Below are 18,887 nucleotides of genomic sequence, written 5' to 3'. Positions count from 1 at the left end.
CCGCTTCCTCTGGGTTTTGGGCATGATGTCAGGGATCACCAAGGTGACCATGCTACCTGAATCCAGCAGGGCATCAACTCTGCGGCCCCCTATGTTGACCGGGCTGAGACGGGGAGGTTCATTACTGGAACTCCCATGGGTGGATCTCACATGACCGGGTTTGGTGGAGGCCATGCCCACCTGCATGGGTTCCTCTCTCTTGGGGCAGTTCCATGATACATGTCCTTTGTCCCCACAGATGAAACATTCCTGTCCATCTCTGTCCACTAGTCCCCTGGGGTTCTGGGTGGGTGTTGCTTCCCTGGCGCTGGTGATCGCTCCTGGTCATCCAGTTTAGGGGCGGGGGCTGGGGTTCTTCTTCTCCCCAGGTTTCTCAATCCTCTGGCTTCAACAGTTCGTTTGAGGTGTGACATCGCTCCACCAAGTCCACAACCGCATCAGCTGTGGTAGGGCTGCACTGGCGGATTATTTTTTTGAGTTCATAAGGCAGTCCCCTAATGAACCGGTCCACCACGGTTCGTTCCACCATAGCCCCCAGGTTGAGGCTAGCCGGTTCTAACCATTTCTTGGCCAAGTGGTCAAACATTTGCGATCGAGGTGCTTGCTCAGTTTGAAATGTCCAAGCATGAAACCGCTGAGCCCGTAACGCTGGGGTGACCCCTATCCGAGCAAGAATTTCTCTTTAATTTCTTATAGTCATTGGCATCAGCAGCCTCCAAGTCGGAGCAGGCTTTTTGTGCTTCCCCACAGAGGAACGGTGCAAGGATTCCGGCCCACTTGTCCTCCGTCCAGCCTTCACGCTCAGCCGTCCGCTCGAACGTCTTCAGGAAGGCTTCCACGTCATCAGCCAGAGTTATTTTTTTGGAGGGATCGTGTAGCAACGATGGGGACTGAGGCTGCTTGGAAGTTGACCTTGGCAACAGCTAGTTCAGCAGACATCATCTGCATGTCCAGCTCCATCTTCTGCTGACATCTTTGTTGTTCTTCCAACAGGAGGCGGTTGGTCTCCTGTTGAGCCTGATTGGCAGTAACAAGTTGTTTCAGCAGATCGTCCATGTTCTCCTTTCTGGTTCTATGTTGTGAAATCTGAACCTGCCTGCATTCTTCACCACTGTAACGAGGTGCGGGGTTGGGTTACTGCAGCCAAATGATTTCAGTCGGGGAATAAATGTCAAAACACAAGACAAACCAAGGAAGAGGATAATAAAGCCCACGCTGTTGGTTTATTTTAGTTCTGTCGTGGATATTGAAACTTGAAAACAAAAACCTAGCTCTTTGTACAGAGCACTTTCTGTAGCAGGAATGGTCTGCTACACAAAAACAAAATCCCTGACTAGCCTTGGAAAGCTAAGCGGTTTCCCAGGGTTAACAAAACAAAGACAGACAAACTAAACAGTCTTGAGGGGTTAGGTAGTCTCGTGGTCAAAAAGGGTTTCAGGGGTCTTCACCAGGGTCGTAGTCTTCCAAAACAATCCAAACGCCTTTCAAGGTCCTCAGCCAGTCCAACTTGTCATCTAGTTTCCAATCCAGTTACTTTGTCCTTTCTTTTGCTCCTCTGTTCACCCTCCTTGTCTTTCCGTCCACCCCCCCCACTTCTAAGACAAAGAAGAAACCACAGTGTGAGTTTAAATAGTCTGTACTGATCAGCCACACCTGCTTGCAGTCTGGGTGATTTGTAATCAAAGGCAGGTGCGGCTGTTCTGCTGCCTCGCCAGTGTTTTTCCATTGGGCTGTCCATGGTCCTGATCCATGGAGTGTCTGGCTCTGCTGTCCATGGTCCTGTCTATGGCAAAAGAGAGCATTAGGGCAGGCACATAGCGGTGATCGAAGACCCGCCCCCTCAACTCGTTACAATGTATAAGAACATAAGAAAGTTTACAAACGAGAGGAGGCCATTCGACCCATCATGCTCATTTGGTGTCCATTAATAACTAAGTGATCCAAGGATCCTATCCAGTCTGTTTTTGAATATTCCCAAACTTTCATCTTCTACCACATTGCTGGGGAGTTTGTTCAGATTGTGACGCCTCTCTGTGTGAAGAAGTGTCTTGAATGCCTTGGGGCCTCCTTGCTTTCCTCTGAATTGCCTCTATAGCAGCGATATCTTTCTTGAAGTGTGGAGCCCAGAACTGTACACAGTATTCCAGATGAGCTCTAACTAGTGCATTGTACAGTCTCAACATTACTGCCCTTGTTCTCAATTCTACACTTTTGACAATATACCCTAACATTCTGTTTGCCTTTTTTATTGCTTCCACAGATTGCTTGGATGGAGAAAGTGAGGAGTCCACATAGACTCCTAGGTCTTTCTCATGCATTACTTCTATTCCTCCCATAGAGTAATTATAGTGGACATTTTTGTTACCTGTATGTATTACCTTGCACTTGTCCACATTGAGTTTCATCTGCCAGGTGTCGGCCCACAACTGAATATTATCTAAGTCCCTTTGAATAGTCTGTGCTGCCGAGATTGTATCTGCTGAGCCACCTATTTTAGTATCATCTGCAAATTTGACAAGTTTGCTAACTATCCCAGAGTCCAGATCATTAATATAGATTAGAAAAAGCACAGGCCCTAGTACTGATCACCGTGGAACTCCACTAACAACCTCACTCCAGTTAGAAGCAACTCCTCTAATCGACACCCTCTGCTTCCTATACATCAACCAGTTCATAATCCATCTACTTACATTACCCTGAATGCCTACAGCTTCCAATTTGAGGCTCAGTCTTTGGTATGGAACCTTATCAAATGCTTTTTGAAAATCTAAGTATATCATATCATATGCTTTCACATGATCCACAGCTGCAGTTGCATGTTCAAAAAATTCTAATAAATTAGTATAACATGATCTGCCTCGTCTAAACCCATGTTGACTATCTCCAAGAATATGGTTTTCATTAAGATGCTCCTCTATTTTCTGTGTAATCATTTTTTCCAATATTTTACAGGTGATGCAGGTGAGACTGATTGGTCTGTAATTTCCTGGCTCAGTTTTGTCCCCTTTCTTGTGGATTGGTATGACGTTTGCTGTCTTCCAGTCAGTTGGCACATCCCCTGTTTGAAGTGTCATTTGGAATATTTGAGTTAGAGGCCTATAAATAATTTCCCTAATTTCTTTAAGTACTGTTGGAAATATACCATCTGGCCCAGGTGATTTGTTTGTTTTTAATTCTGCTAGTCCCTTTAGTACCTCCTCATCCTTTACCCTAATCTCTCTTAGGATTTGACTGGACTGGTTGTTAACCTGTGGCATGTTATCTGTTTTTTTCCTTTGTAAAAATCTCTGTGAAAAACTCATTTAGAACATTTGCCACATCTTGTTCATTTTCCAAGATACTTCAATTTTTGCCCTTTATCTGTTTCACTTCCTACTTTATTGACCTCTTGCTGTGGCAGTATTGAAAAGCTCTTTGCATTAGTTTTAGTTCCAAGAGCTATGTTTCTTTCTATTTCCCTATTTGCTTTCCTGACCCCTTTCTTAAGGTCTCCTTGCAGCTCAACATATTCTATGTATTTTGTTTAATCTCCGTCCCTTTTGTATGTGCTATACAACATTGTTTTTCTCTTGATATTTTTTTGCATACCTCTATTAAACCATTTTGACCAATGTTTTTTGGTCCTCAATTTGCTAAGTTTTGGTACATAGACTCGTTCAACTTCCTACCCATGAAATTGAGCGGCCACTTTTTTAACATGGTCGAAACACAGAATTATAGAGGACCCTACCCAGCACCCAGTTATTACGGGGTTGAAACCAAGCAATCAATTAATCAGATTCCAAACTCTCCACCATGGCCAAGACCAAAGAGCTGTCCAAGGATGTCAGGGACAAGATTGTAGACCTACACAAGGCTGGAATGGGCTAAAAGACCATCGCCAAGCAGCTTGGTGAGAAGGTGACAACAGTTGGTGCAATTATTCGCAAATGGAAGAAACACAAAATAACTGTCAGTGTCCCTCGGTCTGGGGCTCCATGCAAGATCTCACCTCGTGGAGTTTCAATGATCATGAGAACGGTGAGGAATAACCATAGTCACCTAGAAAACAATTGGTAACACACTATACCGTGAAGGACTGAAATCCTGCAGCACCTGCAAGGTCCCCCTGCTCAAGAAAGCACATGTACAGGCCCGTCTGAAGTTTCCCAATGAACATCTGAATGATTCAGAAGAGAACTGGGTGAAAGTGTTGTGGTCAGATGAGACCAAAATCGAGCGCTTTGGCATCAACTCAACTCGCCGTGTTTGGAGGAGGAGGAATGACCCCAAGAAAACCATCCCCCACTGTCAAACATGGAGGTGGAAACATTATGCTTTGGGGGTGTTTTTCTGCTAAGGGGACAGGACAACTGCACCGCATCAAAGGGACGATGGACGGGGCCATGTAACGTCAAATCTTGGGTGAGAACCTCCTTCCCTCAGCCAGGGCATTGGAAATGGGTCATGGATGGGTATTCCAGCATGACATTGACCCAAAACACACAGCCAAGGCAACAAAGGAGTGGTTCAAGAAGAAGCACATTAAGGTCCTGGCGTGGCCTAGCCAGTCTCCAGACCTTAATCCCATAGACAATCTGTGGAGGGAGCTGAAGGTTCGAGTTGCCAAACGTCAGCCTCGAAACCTTAATGACTTGGAGAGGATCTGCAAAGAGGATTGGGACAAAATCCCTCCTGAGATGTGTGCAAACCTGATGGCCAACTACAAGAAACGTCTGACCTCTGTGATTGCCAACAAGGGTTTTGCCACCACGTACTAAGTCGAAGGGGTCAAATACTTATTTCCCTCATTAACATGCAAATCAATGTATAACTTTTTTGAAATGCGTTTTTCTGGATTTTTTTGTTGTTATTCTGTCTCTCACTGTTAAAATACACCTACCATTAAAATTATAGACTTATAATTTCTTTGTCATTTCTTTTTTCTTTGTTGTGTGCAGGTGGGTTCCTCTTATCCCCTTACATCAGCCACTTGGGGTCGTAACATAATTGGGGGCTCGTCCGGGAGTTATATTCTTTCCCGTAGTTGCATGCAAATAGTGGTAGTGTTTGTGTGGGTGTTGTGCTGTGCAGGTGGTTTGTTTATATTATTGGTATTGGTTTTTGTGGTGTATTTTGTCACAATTATGGCCAGTTTTGATTTAAGTACTTTTCTGAGTGTCCCGTCTCTGGATCAGCTTGATGTGTGTCGCAAGGCTGATTTATATGCTTTAGCGGATCACTTCTGTTTCACAGTTTCGAGGAACATTGTTAAAGCTCAGCTTAGACAGATCGTCATGGATAAGTTGGTGGAAGGACAAGTGCTCGTTGTGCCTCCGGTGTTGCCTGATCCTGCCCGTGTCCCTGATCCTGCCCCTGCCCCAGTCACCCCGGTGATGCGCACGGCGGCCCCGGCAGTGCGGCCCGTGCCCGGTCTGAAGGAGAGTGTGGGCAGCGCGGAGGCCGCCAATATGGGTGCGGATGCGGAGGCAACAAAACCAGAACCTGGTCACACGTTCTCTACAGCCAGGTGACCAGGTTCTGGTTTTGTTGCATATTCCAGGGTCCTCCCTCTCTGCCCGGTTTTCAGGTCCATACCTGGTTGATAAAAAGTTAAGTGACACTGATTATGTGATTCGAACTCCCGACCGCAGACGCCAGTCTCGAGTGTTCCACATTAACATGTTAAAGTTATATCACTCGAGACTGACCCCTCCAGTAAAGTCGTCAGAGAAGATTGCAGAGCCCGATGTCTGCTCTGCTGTCCCAGCCTCTGTGGTTGACACTATGGAGGTTAGTTTTGGTGATGAGGATGGCTTGGTATTGCGAAACACTCCTCAGCAGTGAGCTCGGTTGCTTAATTCTGAAATGTTGCTGGTTTTCCCTTCCCAATTAGCCCATCTACCTAGTGAACAAAGAGAGGACATTATGGAATTAATCCAGGACTTCCCCTGTCTTTTCGGTGATGTCCCCACTCGCACTACAGTTTTGGAACACAATTTAAACGTGGGAAATGCTGCTCCTATTAAACAACATGCCTATCACATTAATTCTACCAAAAGGGACATCATGAAACAGGAGGTAGCATATCTGCTAGAAAATGGCCTTGCTACGCCGAGTTCTAGTCCCTGGAGTTCCCCTTGTATTTTGGTCCCTAAACCCAACGGTACCTACCAATTTTGTACGGATTACCGGAAGGTGAATGCTGTGACTGTCCCAGATTCATTCCCGTTACCAAGATTAGATGATTGCATAGATAAGGTTGGCTCCGCCATCTTTGTCAGTAAGCTGGATCTCCTGAAAGGTTACTGGCAAGTACCATTAACCCCTCGTGACCCCAGATAACTTTCTGCAGTACTCTGTCATGCCCTTCGGCATGCGCAACGCTCCTGCCACTTTTCAGCATTTGGTGAATTTAATCTTGTCTGACGTTCCACACTGTGATGCATATCTGGATGACTTAGTTGTTTATTCATCCAACTGGTCGTCTCATATCATGACGTTACGAGCTGTATTTGAGCGTTTAGCACAGGCGTCATTAACACTCAACCTGGCTAAATGTGAATTTGGAAAAGCTACGGTTTCCTACCTTGGCAAACAGGTTGGCCACGGTCAGGTGCGTCCACTGGATGCCAAGGTATCTGCTATTGTCTCCTTCCCCATGCCCACGACCCGGTGCGAATTGCAGCGTTTTCTAGGCATGGCGGGCTACTATCGTAGTTTTTGTAGAAACTTTTCTGCGGTAGTCGCTCCACTCACCAGTCTCCTTAGTCCCTCGTCTGCATTTGTTTGGTCCGATGAATGCCAGGATGTTTTTGAGCAGGCTAAAGCACTCCTGTGCAGTACTCCTGTTCTCGCTGCCCCTGACTTTGGACGTCCTTTCAAGTTGGAGGTGGATGCGAGTGCTCGAGGTGCGGCTGCTGTCCTGTTACAGGGGGGTGGTGATGGTGTTGATCACCCTGTGTGTTATTTCTCACAGAAATTCAATAAGTGCCAAGTCAATTACTCCACAATCAAGCAGGAAGAATTAGCATTATTATTAGCATTGCAGTTATTTGAAGTTTATATTGGTTCCAGTGCTCTGCCGATTGTTGTATACACTGATCGTTACGTGCGTGTGCTCTGTGTCTGTTCTCCTCCTATCCCTATTGTACGCAGGTGTCCCGCTGTGATTGGCTCTCGTCCCCGTCACTCAACTCCGCTGTTCCGTGCTGTTCCTGTCCAATCAGATGTCTCCAACTACTGCTTAAATACCCCGTCATTCCTCCATTACGAGAGACTACCGATTGCAATGCCATTTCGTGTTGCTACCCTGTCTGTTTGTTTAAAATACCTTTGTGATTGATTGTTTTTCCTTGTGTAAATATCCACTGTTTCTTCTCTGTTTTGTTTCCGTTTACATTGTATTCTGTATTGTGCTCTGTTCAGGGGAGAACGGGTAGATAGGTGAGATACCCATGGGTTTACACGGTTACACGTAGGGATGTATGTTGTCTAGCACATTAGGTATTTAGGTAGGGGCGGTGATCACCCCTCTGTACTAGTTGTTAGGTTTAGATAGTTTAGTTAGTGTAGCTAGTTAGGGTCATCCTACAAGTCAGGTAGTGGTTTACTCTTTTAGACTAGCTTAGATAGGTTTTGTTTTGTTTCAGTGTTAGCCGACACCGCCAAGGGTGTTTTCCTCTGTATATTTGTTCATTATTTGTACCATTATCATCACGTGTTTTTGTATACTGTACATACTTGTACATACTCCCCTCCCCATTGTAAATAAACCCTTCTTATATATATATATATATATATATATATATATATATATATATATATATATATATTATTGATATTGTGTTGGTTTTTGCACTCCCTTCACTCTCCCACTACTGCATTTGTGTGTTTTATGTTATGTTCCTCTTATCCCCTTACATCAGCCACTTGGGGTCATAACAGTGAGCAAACGTACAAAATCAGCAGGGGATGAAATACTTTTTTCCCTCACTGTATACGTGAAAAATGACATTGAGGCAGAAGAACTCAAATTACATCCCAGTAACGGAACAGAATCTTTGTGGGTGAAACTTTCGAACAAGAGATCAGGATAAATGAGGAGGAGGTACTAAATGGACTAGCAGAATTAAAAACAAACAAATCACCTGGGCCAGATGGGATATTTCCAATGGTACTTAAAGAAATTAGGGAAATTATTTATAGGCCGCTAACTCAAATATTCCAAATGACACTTAGAACAGGGGATGTGCCAACTGACTGGAAGACAGCAAATTTCATACCAATCCACTGCACCACTGCAAATGTTGGAAAAAATGATTAGACAGAAAATAGAGGAGCATCTTAATGAAAACCATATTCTTGGAGATAGTCGACATGGGTTTAGATGAGGCAGATCATGACTTACTAATTTATTAGAATTTTTTGAAAATGCAGTTGCAGCTGTAGATCAGGTGAAAGCATATGATATGATATATTTAGATTTCAAAAAAGCTTTTGATAAGGTTCCACACCAAAGACTGATCCTCAAATTGGAAGCTGTAGGCATTCAGGGTAATGTATGTAGATGGAGTAGTGGTTAGGGCTCTGGACTCAAAACTGGAAGGCAGTCTGGTTCGGCTTTGTCCAATAACTTCCACTCAGTTGATCCACCTGGAAGTTGGGGTTTCGCGAAAGTAGAGTCTTTTCCAAACAGATTTTCCACTGGTTTGAAGGCTCCAAGTTTGTGCACAGGATGTCTTCTTTGTAAGCAGGATTTTCCACCGTAGTTACTTGAAGACAAAATCTTTGAGGAAAGCAGGGCCCTGTTCGTTTCCAAGGGTCAAGTTTCTTAAGACTCAATAGCTATTTAAATGACTGAACACTTTCGTATTGCAGTCGATTGTCCAGCTGTAAAACTCCACTGATCAGATGGGTATAGGCGGGCATGCGCAGTTTCTAAAGTACTTTACTAAATAAAGTCCTTTAAAAGAATTCTTCATACAGCTCAATCTCCTTCTCCCAGTTAAACTCTTCTGTTGCCAGCAAAGACTTGGTTGGTTTCGGGTTCCGGTTCTGGCAAAAGAATTGAGTTGAGGCAGCGAGTTACCGGTTCAGGTGAGAGAGAGAGAGAGAGAGAGAAGAAGTGCTGTGCTTTACTTTTTATGCCTGATAGATCATAGGTGATTGGTTCTTGAGTTTGTGAGATTGGATTTCAGTTTCAGCCCCCAGTCTCCTATTGGAGGAGGCTCGATTTATGCCTGATGTCAATCCATGCCATCTTTTGGAATCGCCGGTTGGCCTGGGTTCATAGCTCTATTTCGGGATTTCGGCTCTCACCCGCTTCAAAGGGTTTTATTACCTCCAGGCCCTAATGGTGTGAAATGATGTCCGTGTAGACATAAAGGGTGTAAAATCCTGCGCGGATATCCGCGGGGTATGGAGCTATTATATCCTTAAATTCATCCTGATTGTTGGCGTAAAACCCTAAAATCCGGCCTAGGTTACCGCTGGTTTTAAATCTTATCGTAGGCGCGGCCTCCATGTAAACTTTATTTTTAATCGAACTGTAATGTAATCTGACAGGTTGTTTCCCTACAGAGATCTGTTTGTTCATCTCTTCTAATAATTTTTCAATATTTTCATAATAGCCGTTTTTAATACGAAAGTCCACTATTTGTTAATTCCGATGTCCAAAATTGAAAAGACAGAGTCTCCATCACGTACTACAGCCCAAGTGTGGGGGTACTGTATTCTGACAACCCCACCTCCCAGGTACCCTGTAGTTCTATAGGTTTTACAAATTTGACCGTAAAACTAGAAATGGTGTTGTTAGGATAAATGTCGAGGGACGCGTTACTAGGCAGCGTTACATAGAATCCTCCCTCTTCCACCTTCATGACCCATAATGAAAGATCCTCTATGAGCTATCACTTGTATAGCGGCCTTATATCGCGCCCCGCACAAGCCAAAACCTAGTCTGCCTTTAAGAGACATCATGCAGCCAGGGCTCTTGGCTTACGGCCACACCGTCCTGAACGCGCCCGATCTCGTCCGATCTCGGAAGCTCAACAGGGCAGCGCCTGGGCGGTACTTGGATGGGAGACCTCCTTGAAATACCAGGTGCTGCAAGCTTTTTATGTCTCCTGGGTAACTTCATCATAGCTCTTATTACTCTTTCTGTCTGGAGGAGATATAAATGAAGTGTTCTACACCTACCCGGCTACTTTCAACACCCTTTCCTGTACTGACATTGTTCCCTCCATTTTTTTTTTTTTTGCTGCAGGTTGCGTCAATACCCGCCTGCCTTTAAGAGACATCATGCAGCCAGGCCTCTTGGCTTGCGGCCACACCGTCCTGAACGCGCCTTGATTGTGGGAGTGACCGGACCGGTTTGGCGAGTTTGTGAGAGGAGGCAGTGTGTTTCGGCACACTGCTCTCTTTGTGGAAAACACTTCGAAACTGTAGTTTTATTTATTTTGTATTTGTTTTATATGTTTCATCCCTTCCCTATAGTGCCAAGTTCATGACTGCTGAGGGACTTAGACACTTCCGGGTTCTGCATAATAACCAGCATAAAATTTGCTCCCTCTGTTTGTCCCCTGACCACTTGATGAAGAATTGCCCTTCCTTTATTTGCTTTGACTGTGGGGTACAGGGCCATTCTGTTCGACGCTGCACTGCCCCATCATGTTTGGGGTGTCGCAAAAAGCCCATGTACTGCCACTGTGAATCTATGGATGGCGGCTGAGAGTGGTGTGGTACATCAAGGGGGTCAGTCAGGAACATGCTTGCAATTGTTGCCGAAAAGGAAGAGGGTCGTGGTCAAGCCCTGTCTGAAAAATATTACTTCCAGGGTTAAGCACAGGACCAAGCAGGTCAAGCTTTTGCAGGCAAGTAAAGTTGAAAGGGGTGGATTTGAGGTTTTGCAAGAAGAGGAAGCTTGATGATGGGTTTGAATTGTGGACTTTGTTTTTTTGTTTTCATTATGGTTTCTTGTCTTTCACTCAACATTAATGGGTTGCGTGACTTGGGCAAGTTACAGAAGCTGTTTTCTACTGTCCGTAAAACGGATATGGTTTGTTTGCAGGAAACCTTTTGGGACGATGATTTGGTTCGGAGCTTTCAGCATTTGTGGGATGGGCAGATATTTTTTAGTAATTTCATTAACCATAGGAGGGGGGTGGCAGTATTAGTGAGATCTTGCTTTCCAGGGACAGTTTCAAGGGTTGAAGGCGATTCAGAAGGGAGGTTTTTGAAGTTGCTTGTTTCTACTCAAGGATTTAGTTTTGAGTTGTTGACTGTTTATTGTCCTAATGAGCAGAGAGATCGTTTTGCCTTTTTTGAGGGGTTGGGGAAACATTTGTTAAGAGATAATGTACTGGTGGTGTGGGATTTTAATGTATCAATGAGGAGATTGGATTGTTCCAGGGATCGGTTGGGCCAGTTGCTTTTCGAAAGTGGGTTCATTGATTTCTGGCGTAGCAGGAATGTATTCAAGAGAGAGTTCTCTCGGAGACAGATCGTTCAAAATGTTTTAAAGCAGAGTCGTATTGATTTTGGACTCTGTCATGGCTCTTTTTTGAGCAATATAGGGAAAGTCTCTTATGGGTACACTTCTTTCAGTGACCATGCTTTCTTTTCCTTTGAGCTTAATTTTTGTAAATTGCAGAAGGGGCCTGGGCTTTGGTGTTTTAATAATCAACTTTTGAAAGAGGTGGATTTTAATGAGGGGATTGAGAGACTCGTGGAGAGCAGCCTGTCCTGTCCCTTATTTGAAGGAGGAGCAGCAGGAGGGCTATATCTTGAAGATCGATCAAGAGAAGGCTTTTGATAGGGTAGAGCATGATTATCTTCTTGAGGTGCTTCAGCGGTTTGGGTTTGTTAAGCATTTTATTTCTTGGGTTGGGATTTTTTACACAGGTATTTATAGCCGGGTTAAATGCAACGGGTACCTGACAGACTTTTTTCCAGTGGAGAGGTCGGTAAGACAGGGTTGCCCTTTATCTGCTTTGCTTTATTCTCTGGTGGTGGAGCCTTTGAGTTTGGCCTTACAGCAGAATAGGGAGATTGTGGGTATTGCTATCCCTGATTGCGTAACTCAGTCTCTTCTTTATCAACATGCAGACGATACAACTCTCACGCTCTCTAGTTTGACTTGTGTTCCCACAGTGATGGCAGTGTTTGATATGTACTGCTCAGCTTCAGGGGCAAAGGTGAATGTAGGCAAATCAGAAATTTTGGCCATTCATCCGAGTGTTGCAATGTGTACTCTTTCTATTCCTTTTAAGGTGGTGGGGGATGCGCTACAGATTTTGGGAGTGTACATTGGGTTGGAGGAGGAGGTGGTTGTGGAGTTGAACTGGCGGGGCAGGATCCAGAAATTAGTGGCGATTTTAAATCTCTGGTCTTGCAGAGTTTTAACTTTAAAAGGTCGAGTTCTGGTTATTAATAGCCTGTTGCTCTCCCGGCTCTGGTTTTTGCTGAATGTGATGGAGCTTCCTCAGTGGGTTGAGATGCAGGTGAAAAGCTTAGTGGGCAGGTTTTTGTGGGAGGGTAAGCCGGCGAAAATTGGCTATAACACCATGATTGGGGAAGTTCGTAGGGGGGGGTTGATGCTTGCAGACCTGCCATTAAAGAAGAAGAGCTTTTGCATTGTAGTACTGAAGCGTTTTTTAGACCGGGGGAATTGTAGTGTGTGGAAAGGGTTTCTGCTGCACTATTTTAATAAATGGGGGGGGTTGGGGATGGGTGAGAGTATTTTGTGTATGTGTCTTCGACCTTCTATGCTGCGGGGTATTCCCCAGTTTTATCAGGAAGTGTTGCTATCATGGGCCGAATTCTTGCCATCTCTGTCTTTTAGTCCTGATAGTAGGGAGCAGATTCTTAATCAGCCACTCTTTCTTAACCCTTTGCTTCAATCAGGTGGCAAGTCCCTTTATGGGCAGTGTTTTGTGGAGGCGGGGGTGCTTCGGGTGCAGGATATCATGTATGTGGTTTGGGGGGGTTTTTGCCCACTCAGGCCATTGCAGACTCAGTTTGGGAGAAGAATGAGGATGTGCCTTTTAGAATCGTGGCTGTGGAGTATGATACCATTAAGCGTGCTCTTCCTGAGAGTTGGATAAGAGTAATTAATGAGGGGTGTAACACTATCCTTTGTCCCACAAGGTCTGTCCCGCAATTTATTTTGCAGGGGAGGGAGTTTCCTGTCCCCTTTCTTGATTGTGTGACACAGTTGTTTTATCTGTCCCTCTTGCGTGCCGTTTTTGTCCGGCCAGAGTCTGAATTGCTTTGGCAGAGGAGGTGCCCGACCATGTCTGTTTCCTACTTATGGAGGAACTTACGTATTGCTTTTAATTCCCCTGACTGTGAGGATCTCAACTTTAGGTTGCGGCACAACTGCATATTTTCACAGTGGCTTCTCCATAAGTTGCATCTTGCAGACACTAGTTTGTGCTCAGTGTGTCAGCAGCGGGTGGAAGGCATTATGCACTTTTTTGTACAGTGTGCAGAGTTGAAGGGGTTGGGGATTTATCTACACCAGTTGTTAGAGGGGTTCTATGGGTTTGCTGATGTGGAGATTCAACAAGACCTTCACTCGGTGTCCTGGGATTCTCTTTTCTTATTTGGGTTACACGGGGTATTCCCCAAAGTCAATGTGGAATTCATTAACTTTCTTCTTAGTCATGCTCGACATGCAGTTTACAAGAGGCGAAATCGATCTCTGTTTAGTGGTGAAACACTGGATGTAGTTCACCTATTCACACTGAGTCTGAAACGGGATATCTATTCAGTGTATTCGTTTTGTAAGAGGGATGAGAGGGCCATGACTCGTTTCAAAGAGATATTTTTATATAATAATGTAATCGTAAAACTGATGGGTGATGATCTGATTCTTTCTGTATGATTTTCTTGATACTCCTGTCTGTTCTATACTTTCTAAGTATTGCTTTTGGTTTACATTTACCTGTGATCGATGATGACAATTTGCTGTTTTATGCACGTGAACGACAAAATGATCCGTTGTTCAGCACAATCTGAGATCAAAAAAAAAAAGAAAAAAAAAACAAAAAAAAAACATGCCCGATCTCGTCAGATCTCGGAAGCTAAACAGGGCAGGACCTGGTCAGTACTTGGATGGGAGACCTCCTGGAAATACCAGGTGCTGCAAGCTTTTTACATCTCCTGGGTAACTTCATCATAGCTCTTATTACTCTCTTTCTGTCTGGAGGAGATATAATTGAAGTATTCTACACCTACCCGGCTACTTTCAACACCCTTTCCTGTACTGATATTTTTCCCTCCATTTTTTTTTTTTTGCTGGAAGTTGCATCAATACCCGCCTGCCTTTAAGAGACATCATGCAGCCAGGCCTCTCGGCTTGTGGCCACACTGTCCTGAACGCACCTTGTGCTTGATTGCGGGAGTGACCATACCGGTTTGGCGAGTTTGTGAGAGGAGGCAGTGTGTTTCAGCACACTGCTCTCTTTGTGGAAAACACTTCCAAATTGGGGTTCTTTTTTACCCAAGTTTTGTTTGGGTTCTTTAACTGCTTTTGTACTGCATTTCTGTGGATTTGGATTGCCTTTTGCAGTATGGGTTTGTTTTTTTGGATTGCTTTTTATGCTGCCTGAGCAACATATGGGACTCCAGCCATGCCTGTGCCAGTGGGTATATACAATACATATACAGTACATATTAATTATTCTTGTTAATCTCAGTAATGCTATGCAAAATGTAAATATATAAAACGGTATATATTGTACTTACATTTCATGATTAAGATTACAGCCTGGTAGGGTAACATTTGCTAATTCCACTAATCTTTTCGCGTTTTTTTACTTCAAAATAAATCCACCTCAGAGCCAAGTCCCGCATCCAAGAACAATTAAACAACCCAATCAAACGCGTGATCTACGACCCGCCTTCTAAAGGCATAGTAACCAATCAGGCGCGTCATCCTGTTCTGCCCCTGGGGTAGCGCTGCCCTCAGAACAGGGCTGGTTTACAAAAACTCAACTGAGCGGCCGCCCCCCTCCTGCCGTTCCTGGGGCTCAGTCTCCTCAACCCCGCCGTCCATGGCAGCAACATTCTCCCTTGCCAAGCCCTCATGATTCCTGTCAGGACACATCCTCTTCATGTGCCGCACTTTAAAACAAACAAAACATTTCTCAGAGGTTACAAACACATTATAAACACTGCCATCCACACTACATTTCATCACAGTGTTTATCACCATGTTCGGGTCATGCATATCAATGATACTTGCCTCCGAAAAGTTTTGGCGCTTGATCGGGGACATTAATTTACCATATCGAAGCAACTCCTGCTCCAGAACCGCATTCCTCATAAAACGAGGGACGTTAGAAATGGTGATCCTACTTACAGGTGAAGCAAGTGGCAAAACGGGGAAAAAAAATGTCACACATAATAACGCCTTCTTCCACCAGTCTATTCACCAGCATTTCGCTACCTAAAAATATAACCACTGGCCGATTCATACGGGACGCGGACTTGACATGTGTTGCATTTATAGAATGAAGAGAACGGAGTCCATCCCAGTGCAACACATTTATTGTCTCTGTAAAACACAGAAAAAGGGTATTATTTTACTTATTCAGACTGCAGTTCTATCTTGCGTCTTCTTTGGACTTGTTTACTATTGCGTTACTGACGCATTTCAGTGAAAGAAGACATAATGCTCGCCACCTGCTGGTCGGAAGCTATAACAACGCAGTGTATTGTATTATCCCAATTTAAAGGCCTGTACTATGGGTGCAATGTTTTTCGTTAAGTTAAGTTAAGGCACACATAGTGCCACACTCTCCCCCTCAAACTTTTTAATGTCACCTGACATTTACCCTTCCAGAAGGCTAACACATTTTGTCTGCTCGTTTTTTTTTTTTATAACTGGCTAGTTAGAAGTAGGTTTTCTTAAAAAAAACGAAATCTATATATTCACAGGACTATGACATTAGCTTGGTAGTGACACTCCTTACGGTCTACCAAGGGCTATGGAAAAGCTCATTGTGCACTCTAAGCTTAAACCATATTTATTTTGCTACTGTAATTGTCACTTTTCACCTGAGGGTTTTAGAACAATTGTTCACTCTAACCAGTTTTTTTCTCTTCCCTTATTACCATTACTCTTTTCTGTAACCACACTCAATCTTACGGCATAGTTGACCTTAGTCTGATAATACTTTTTCCCTTTCAGCAGACATTGATATACTGTCCTCATGTATTAATCAAGAAATATAAACACATATTTACCATAATTTACAGGTAAACACATTCTAATGTCCATAGTAACAATGTACAATATTCAATGTAACGCACTAATAAACAGGCTGTATGTCCATTGTGTTCCATGGCCTCCAAAAGCCGTAACCACCAGACAAATGTGTTGTTTGCATGCCCTTCACTGTCAAGTCTCTCTGTACAATAGAAGGTTGTCCTAAGGTTCCATAAGTCAACATTCTTGGTTGGCGTCTCTCTCTCTGTGGATACAGTCTGAGTGGCTGTGCTGAGTTTTGGCTCTCTTCAGCAGATGAATGTTCTGCTTCGGAACTTACATGGTGAACCTGATCCTCACACTCACTGTAACTGTTCAACTGCAGATCCTCATGAAGCAGCATACTTCCATGTTCATCAGCTGACGGCAAGTGTTCACGGGACTGCTGTGTGGCTTGGGGTTGGAAGGCTCGAGTCTGAGGGTTTAGGACTGAGTTCCCAGTCTTGAGGTTCCTGTCTCTGTGTAGCCTCAACCTGTATGTCAGTTGATAGTCTTCCCCTGAGTCACTCTCGGAGTCCAATTGAGGCTCTGGTTCTCTCATAACTTTCTTTTTGTTCTTGTTGTTTTGCAAAGAACCATTTCTCTTTGTTTTAATCTGGCATGAAGTCTTTTCAGGTTTTTCCAGTGGTAAGTGATCACATGGCAGCAACAGATTCCTGTGAATCACACGACTTCTACCTTCACCACTCTCTGGTCTTACCTCATAGACAGGACTTTCCTTGCATTTCCTCTGTACCACTATGTGAACCTTATCTTCCCAGTATGACCGGATCTTCCCCGGTCTCCCTCTTTCAGTCAGGTTGCGGATGAGCACTCGGCCACCAGCCTGTAAGTCATTGCCATGGACTCTTCTATCATAGTATACTTTTCCCCTGGCTGCTTCTCTGTTGGCTGCTCTGGATGCAATGTGGTATGCTTCCTTCATTCTCTTTTGCGAGTCTGTAACATAGTCTTCATAGGTTTTCTGTTTTCCATCAGCATTGAGATTGAAAAGGAGGTCAATTGGGAGTCTTGGGGATGGTGAGTATCCGGTAGCCTCACTGCGTGTACAATTGTAGGCATGAATGACCTTACCCAAGGAACTTTTCCAGTCTGCCTTCTCCTTTTCTGTTAGTCCTCAACATGGCTAATAGCGTCCTGTTGGATCTCTCAACCTGGGGTTTCCCTGGGGATGGTATGGTGTTGTGTGAGAGTTATGCACCCCAGAGACCTCTTGCAATCTTGCAAACATTTGATTTTCAAATTCCTTCCACATGTCGTGGTGGATCTTACTTGGAAAACCAAATTTGAGTGCAAAGTCATTGAAAATCTTTTCTGCTACAGTCTTGGCAGCTTTGTTTTTGGTGGCATACGCTTGTGCGAACCGCGTATAATGGTCCATAACCACCAGGATGTATTCATACCCCTGTTTACATGGCTCCAAATGTAGGAAATCAATGGACACCATTTCAAATGGATAGGTTGTGGTGATGGTATATAATGGGGCTCTTGTGGGCTTGTTAGGTTTTTTCTTTTTCAGGCACTCGCAAACTTTGGTCACAAAATGTTCAACATCATTTTGCATCCGTGGCCAATAGAATCTGTCCCTGATCAAAGTTGGTGTTCTTTCGCAACCAAGGTGTCCCATCTTCTGGTGTAACTCCTCAAACACAAGTGGGTGCTATCCTTTGGGCAAGATTAGTTGGTCCCATCCAGATGTTTTCCTGAATAACACTCCATCTTTGTCCACATACAGCTTAGTCCACTGTCTCAGTAATACATTGACATCAGGATGTTCAGTTTTCTGCCTGTCTATGGGTGGATGCTGGCTCCTTGATTTGTATTTCAAGACTCTCCCAATGATGGGGTCACTCTCTTGTGCCTTTCTGATCTGTCCAGTTGTTAGAGGACCAGCAATTGTACTGGAATGTGTGTCTTGCACCAGTTCCAACACATTCATAAAGACTGTCCCTATCCCCTGCGATGGTTTTTACAGCTCTACCAATACTCCAAGCATTGAAGAGCTGATTATATCCTGTTGTATTTCCTCAGTGCACTGGTTCATGTAACTGTCTATGTCCAATGGCATCCGGGACAGGCCATCTGCATCAGCATTAGACTTGCCAGGGCGGTATTTGATGGTAAAGTTGAAATCCGCAAGCTGTGCTACCCACCGGTGGCCTGTTGCATTTAATTTGGCTGTTGTGAGGACATAGGTGAGAGGGTTATTGTCTGTGTATAACACAAATGATGGTGCATGGTACAGATAATCCCTAAATCGCTCACAAACAGACCATTTTAAGGCTACAAATTATAATTGTCCTGAGTGCATATGGTAGTTTTTCTCTGGCAGTGTTAGTGTTCTTGAGCCACATGCAATTACTACCATCTTACCTCACTGCCTTTGTTATAACACCGCTCCAAGTCCTTCCTGTGATGCATCACAGTGTAACACAAATGGCTGTGTGAAGTCCGGGTATCCCAGGACAGGTGGCTTTAACAGGCAATCACCCCCGGTTGAGCAGATCCTGTATATACTCTTTTACTTCTTGGTGGAGAGACTTTGGAATTGACATGTAGGTTTTCTGAACAGGTATGGTGTCCTTAAGTGTAATATGAATGTTAAGGGATGGAATGCAACCAATATTGTTGT

The 18,887-nt window shown here is 44.2% G+C and overlaps 1 pseudogene; it reads left to right on the top strand.

The window, feature by feature from the left end:
- Positions 1 to 9,976: 9,976 nt before the first annotated feature.
- Positions 9,977 to 10,095, top strand: LOC136713301 (uncharacterized; annotated as a pseudogene).
- Positions 10,096 to 18,887: the final 8,792 nt, after the last annotated feature.

This window comes from Amia ocellicauda, chromosome 2 (genome assembly GCF_036373705.1).
Source record: "Amia ocellicauda isolate fAmiCal2 chromosome 2, fAmiCal2.hap1, whole genome shotgun sequence".
NCBI classification, from domain to species: Eukaryota; Metazoa; Chordata; class Actinopteri; order Amiiformes; family Amiidae; genus Amia; species Amia ocellicauda.
The sequence above is the reverse complement of the archived record's forward strand: the minus strand, read 5'-3'. Positions and strand labels throughout refer to the sequence as shown.